Source organism: Macaca fascicularis, chromosome 2 (genome assembly GCF_037993035.2).
Source record: "Macaca fascicularis isolate 582-1 chromosome 2, T2T-MFA8v1.1".
In the NCBI taxonomy this organism is placed as follows: Eukaryota; Metazoa; Chordata; class Mammalia; order Primates; family Cercopithecidae; genus Macaca; species Macaca fascicularis.
The window spans coordinates 21,563,168-21,569,167 of NC_088376.1; the positions used below are offsets into that span (position 1 = coordinate 21,563,168).

General features: G+C 42.0%; 1 long non-coding RNA gene across 1 annotated transcript in view; it reads right to left on the reverse strand.

The window, feature by feature from the left end:
- Positions 1 to 5,709, reverse strand: part of LOC135969610 (uncharacterized) — a 64,675-nt gene extending 58,966 nt beyond the window's left edge. The window contains exons 1-3 of the long non-coding RNA XR_010584904.2: positions 5,642 to 5,709; positions 4,990 to 5,038; positions 4,529 to 4,559 (exon numbers count right to left, since the gene is read on the reverse strand). This is a non-coding gene — a long non-coding RNA (uncharacterized lncRNA). The remainder of the gene's footprint in view (positions 1 to 4,528; positions 4,560 to 4,989; positions 5,039 to 5,641) is intronic.
- Positions 5,710 to 6,000: the final 291 nt, after the last annotated feature.

Consider the following 6,000-nt stretch of genomic DNA (forward strand, 5'->3'; position numbering starts at 1 on the left):
ACTCTGTGTGACTGTTTCTAAGACTCATTTTGTGAATAGATGTACAAACTCTTAATGTTCTTATTTTTCCATAAGGCAAAAATTACCACTTTGGCACCAAGTATGCAGGATTCATACATATTAAATGAAAATATACATAGTTCTTCTGAAAAGACCTTGTTTAACACACAAAGCACAGCTTCTACAGAAATATAAAGGCTTTTATATCTTTTTTAAACTTTAAGTTTTTTTTATTTTTTTCTGACATTTGGATGTGGGCATTTAGTTTCATAAGTTTTCATCTTAACACTGCCTTAGCTATGTCCCAGAGAATCTGGTAGGTTGTATCTTTGTTCTTGTTAGTTTCAAAGAACTTACAGATTTCTGCCTTAATTTCATTATTTACCCAAAAGTCATTCAGGAGCAGGTTATTCAAATTCCATGTAATCGTATGGTTTTTGAATGAATTTCTTAGTCTTGATTTCTAATTTGATTGTACTCTGGTCTGAGAGATTGTTTGTTAGGATTTCCATTATTTTGCATATTCTGAGGAGTGTTTTACTTCTGATTATGTGATTTATTTTAGAGTGTGTGCCTTATAGCAATGAGAAGAATATATAGTCTGTTGTTTTGGGGTGGAGAATTCTATAGATATCTATCAGGTCCATTTGACCCACTGCAGAGATCAGGTCCTGAATACATTTATTAATTTTCTGTCTCAATTATCTAATATTGTCAGTGGAGTGTTAAAATTTCCCACTATTATTGCATGGAGGTCTAAGTCTCTTTGAAAGTCTCTAAGAACTTGCTTTATAAATTGGTTACTCCTGTGTTGGGTGCATATATATATTATGAGAGTTAGATCTTCTTGTTGAATTAAACCATTTACCTTTATGTAATACCCTTCTTTGTCCTTTTTGATCTCTAGGTTTAAAGTCTGTCTGTTTTGTCTGAAACTAGGATTGCAATCTCTGCTTTTTTCTCTTTTCCACTTACTTGGTATATATTTCTTCATTGTTTTATTTTATGCCTATATGTGTCACTGCATATGAGATAGGTCTCTTGAAGACAGCAGACCAATGGGTCTTGGTTCTTTATCTGGCTTGCCATTCTGTGTCTTTAAATTGGAGCATTTAGCCCATTTACGTTCAAGGTTAGTATTGATATGTGTGGATTTTTTTCTGTCATTATGATGCTAGCTGGTTAATTTGCAGACTTGTGGTTGTTTCATAGTGTCACTGGCCTGTCTTTGTACTTCAGTGAGTTTTTGTAGTTGCTGGTAATAGTCTTTTCTCCCCATATTTAGTGCTTTCTTCAGGAGCTCTATTAAAGTGGGTCTGGCGGTAATGAATTCCCTCAGCATTTGCTTGTCAGAAAAGGATCTTATTTCTCCTTTGCTTATGAAGCTTTGTTTGGTTGGACATGAAATTATTTGTTGGAATTTCTTTTTTTTTTAAGGATGTTGAATGTAAGTCCCCAATCTCTTCTGGCTTATAGGGTTTCCATTGACAGGTCCACTGTTAGTCTGATAGGCTTCTATTTGTAGGTGATCTGACCTTTCTTTCTAGCTGCCTTGGCAATTTTTCTTCCATTGCAACCTTGGAGAATCTAACAATTTTGTGTCTTGGGGATGATCATCTCATGGAGTATCTTACTGGGGTCCTCTCTGTTTCTTGCATTTAAATGATGGCTTATCTAGCTAGGTTGGCAAAATTTTCATGGATGATATACTGAGATATGTTTTCCAAGTTGGTTCCATTCACCCTTTTCTCTGTCAGGGACATCAGTGAGTTATAGATTTGGTCTCTTGACATAATCTCATATATCTGGGAGGTTTTGTTCGCTTCTTTTTTTTTTTTTTTTTGCTATTCTTGTCTGACTGTCTTATTTCAGAAAGCCAGTTGCCCAGTTCTGAGATTCTTTCCTCTGCTTTATCTATTCTATTAATACTTATAATTTAATTATAGAATTCTTATAGTGTGCTTTTCAGCTCTATCAGGTTGGTTACATTATTTTCTATGCTGGTATTTTGTCAGCTCCTCCATTGTTTTATCATGATTTTTTTGCTTCTTTGAATTGGGTTTGAAGATACTTCTGTAGCTCAGTGATCTTTGTTCCTATCTGTATTCTGAATTCTATTTCTGTCATTTCAGCCATCTCATCCTGGTTCAGAACCCTTGCTGGAGAGGTGCTGCACTCATTTGGAGGAAAGAAGACACTCTGAATTTTTGAACTGTCAGGGTTCTTGCACTGATTATTTCTCATCTCTGTGGGCTTATCTACCTTTAATCTTTGAGGTTACTGACCTTTGGATTTTTTTTTTAATTCTATTTGATGACTTTGAGGGTTTGATTATGGTATAAGGTGAATTCAGCTGACTGCTTTGTTTCTGAAAGATTTTAGGGGACTAATGCTCAGTTCCTAACTCCTGGACTATGTGCTTTAACTCTGGGGGACTTATACTAGGTCCTGAATTTGTTCTCTGGCTCCTTGAGGTTAGAAATCCACTATACTGAGGCGAGCAAGGTGCCCCAGACTGCTGGTCACTACACTCTGATGGGTGGTGTCAGCCAAAGCATTTTATAGTGCAGTGACAGCAGGATCCATCTTCATTAGCATGTGCCAGCAGCCATGGTAGCAGCAGCTGTGGTAGAGTGCTAGTGGGTGGGAGTTGCCTATCTCCCTGTGGGCATTCTCCACAGAGGCAGAGGCAATGCAGCTGGTGGGGGCAGGGAGTCCCTGCTGGTGACTGTCTGGACAGTCCACTAGAGGTGGTGTTGGCTTGGGGGTGGGCTACTGGTAGGCTCAGCTCTGGCTGCCTTTTCTGTTCTCTAAAGGCAGGTGTGGTCACTGGGGGTAGGGGAATTATCCACTGTTTTTTGCACAGTGTTAGCGCAATGGCAGGGTACTTGTGAGGATGGGCTGTAAAGGCTCTGTCTGCAATGGTGGTCATCGGGAAAGGGGAACAGGCTGTTCTTCCATGAACTGGTGGAGCAAAGAAATCAAAACTCATCTGGGCAAATATGCACCAGTAAAGTGATGTGGGGAGTTGCCATGGGCCTGGGACAAGCTGCAGTATGGGGAAGGCACATGCAGGTTGGTGTATGGACTTAGGGGCTGACCTGATGAAGCGCTCTGTGGGTAGGCATGGCATGCCAGTGCAGAAGGTATGGTGTGGGCCCCCCGAGTACTTCAGACTGCCCTGCAAGCAGGTGTGGCCCAGCTGGAGCCCTGGGACAAGCCAGCAGATCAAGAGATGCTCAGGTCAGACCAGTCTTGTCTGACTGGCAAGACTTCCCTGCAGAGTTTAGTTCTCCTAGGGCTAAAGTATCCTATATGAGAAAGTCAAGCCCATGGGAATGGCCATCCCAGGCCATGTTGTGCTATAGACCCTTCTGCACCAAACCCTCTGGGCTGCTCATCAGCTGGCTTGCTGCCAATACCACTTCTCTAAGATGTCCCTGCCAACTTGAGTGTCCTTGGTGGTCAAGGAATTCTCCTCTTGCCAGGGTTCCAGAGGCCCTTGGTGGGAGTGGGTTGCTCCTTGTCAGTTCAGCTCACCTGTTCTCCTCGAGCCCTTGGGGGCCAGGAATGAGTCCCAGTGCATGGTAGCCTCATGCAGAGTTCCCAACCTTTTCTCTATTCAGCCCAGCTTCTGTGTCTTCCCTGAATTCACTCTTGGTACCTTCCCTTTGAAGACCTGTTAGGAGCATGCCAGGCCTCTCAGTTTCTCAGTGGGAGCTGTTTCACCTGGCTACATTTATTTGGGCATCTTGCCATCCCACTCTGGCTTTTATACCTTGAACATAATTTTGCAGCAGGGTAAATCATCCTCTTTCTTTGAGGTCTTTATTCCTACCTCTTATGATAAAACTTCTCTACAGAGAAGCCACACGACTCTCATAACATACTCTCAGATCATACACATTGCAGAACTAGAACCATGGTAAGACTTACGATGGTTTTGATAACGATGTCCAATATTATCTTGGAAAAACAATTTCTAGTTTTTATTAATCGTGATGGTTTTAGTCCAAGTGTTTCTCTTTGTTTCATTTTTATATCCCATTAAAAACCATAAAAGGAATAAGCAAGAAAATAATAAGGCTATAAGGATAAAGAAAACTGGAGAGGAAAACAGTAGTAGGTGAAGCATGGCCTCAGTTGCAAGAGTGATGACTGACATAGCAGAGGAAGCTGAAACCTAAGAGCATACAGGATAAATAATAAGAAAAGGTTGATACCCCTTGCTTCATCCTGGAAAATGTCAGAAATTGAAGAAGCTCTGGGCAACATAGGGAGACTACCATCTCTTAAAAAAAATTTAACTGGGTGTGGGTGTGGTGGTGCATGCCTATAGTTCCAGCTACTTGTTGGGTCTGGGAGGGAGTCATGCCACTGCAGTCCAGCCTGCAGTCTCATTAAAAAAAAAAAAAAAAAAAAGGAAATGGAAGAACCAGTGAAATATGGATGAAGGCATGGGGCTGAATAGAAAGATAATTATATGTTAATTAGTGAAATTAATATATAAGTTATTTACCAATCTTACCTTTTGCAAGCAGCAATCTTTTTTCTGATCCCTGAAAAAAAGTGGAGGTTTATTTTTAGGAAAAATGGAAACAGAGTCTCAAGGCTCTAGGGGACACAATATAGGTGAGCTCAAAGGTAAAACAACATAATCAAAACAGGGAAGTTTCATCAAATTATGAGACCCTCAGCAACCCTTTCTTCCTGTCCCCAAAATGTCAGTACCAAGGGTTATGATTTCCCAGGCGGAGGAAAATAAAATTATTCTCTAGACTAATAGTGATGCAGGAATTTTCTCAGTCACTTTGCCAGCTGGGACCTCTGGCCGGCAACAACCCCCAACCCCACTGGGCCTAACTCAGCCCCAGGCCTGCCACTGGAGGTGCCCTGCCTACTTGGCCTCCCCAGACCAAGTCTGGCTTGCACACCGGCTCAGCTCATGGCTGGTCATGCCCTAGCTCACCTGTATTATAGTTTGTGTACCTGTGTTCAGCAGTTCCTGAGCTCTTGTCCTGCATCCAAGAAGAATGTGCTGAAAGTTGAAGGGTGAGGATGGACAGAGAAAAATTTTAATGAGTGACACAACAGCTCTCAGTGGAGAGGAGATGAGGGGACTTGGGGTCCCCCACCCCCCACAGTCAGGTGTTTATTTTATTTTATTTCTCTCTGTGGCTGGGTCTGGGGCTTTTTATGGACTCAGAATGGGGAGTGGTTGCTGATTTGTTTGTCAGTATGCAAAAAAAGGTTAAAGCAAAGACACCAATCAAAGGTGGGCATGGCAGTATAGAAAACCAAATTAGGAAAGGGTAGGTATATGTAAAATAGGTGAAGAGTGGGGATCAGTCAGAGGAAAGTGTGCCAAACAGGAAGACAGGTTTTCAACCTGGTCTGAGGATTTAACTTGTAGCTTGGCTTTCAGGCTTTAAACTCTCTTTGGCTTGGAGGTGGGGTTTTACCCGGGCCCCTCCCCATCTGCGTAGGCATTTGACTGCCTCCAGTCACTATCGATTCCCTGCTCTGAAGAGGTACATCTAACTGCTGTTAGAATAGGGATGATGACCGATCATAACTGCTTCCTGCTGACAAAGGGCATTCTTTTGGGAAGATGGCAGCTAGATCTCCCTCAGAGTCTTACCTAAGGGTCTCTTAAAGGGAACCATCTTGCAAGGCTCTGGTTGCACAACCATTTGGAGTTTGATGGCTAGAAGGTGAGAAGGACAAACCAGGTTATTAGACAACATGTATAAAAATGAAACAAGGGGGTAAAGACAGCTTAAAAATCCTGAGGCTGCCAACATGCCCTAATAACTGGTGGCTATAGTTATGCCTGCTAAGATTTGGGTGCATGGGGCTTGGCTTTGGTCAGCCTCTTTGGTCTTGTTTTCCCAAACAAGGAAACCTCCAGGTTATGGGCACCCTACTTACTCTTATCACCTGGCAGGATTTGCAGGATAATTACCCAGAACTAGAATATTGAGTCAGATGTTTACCTAC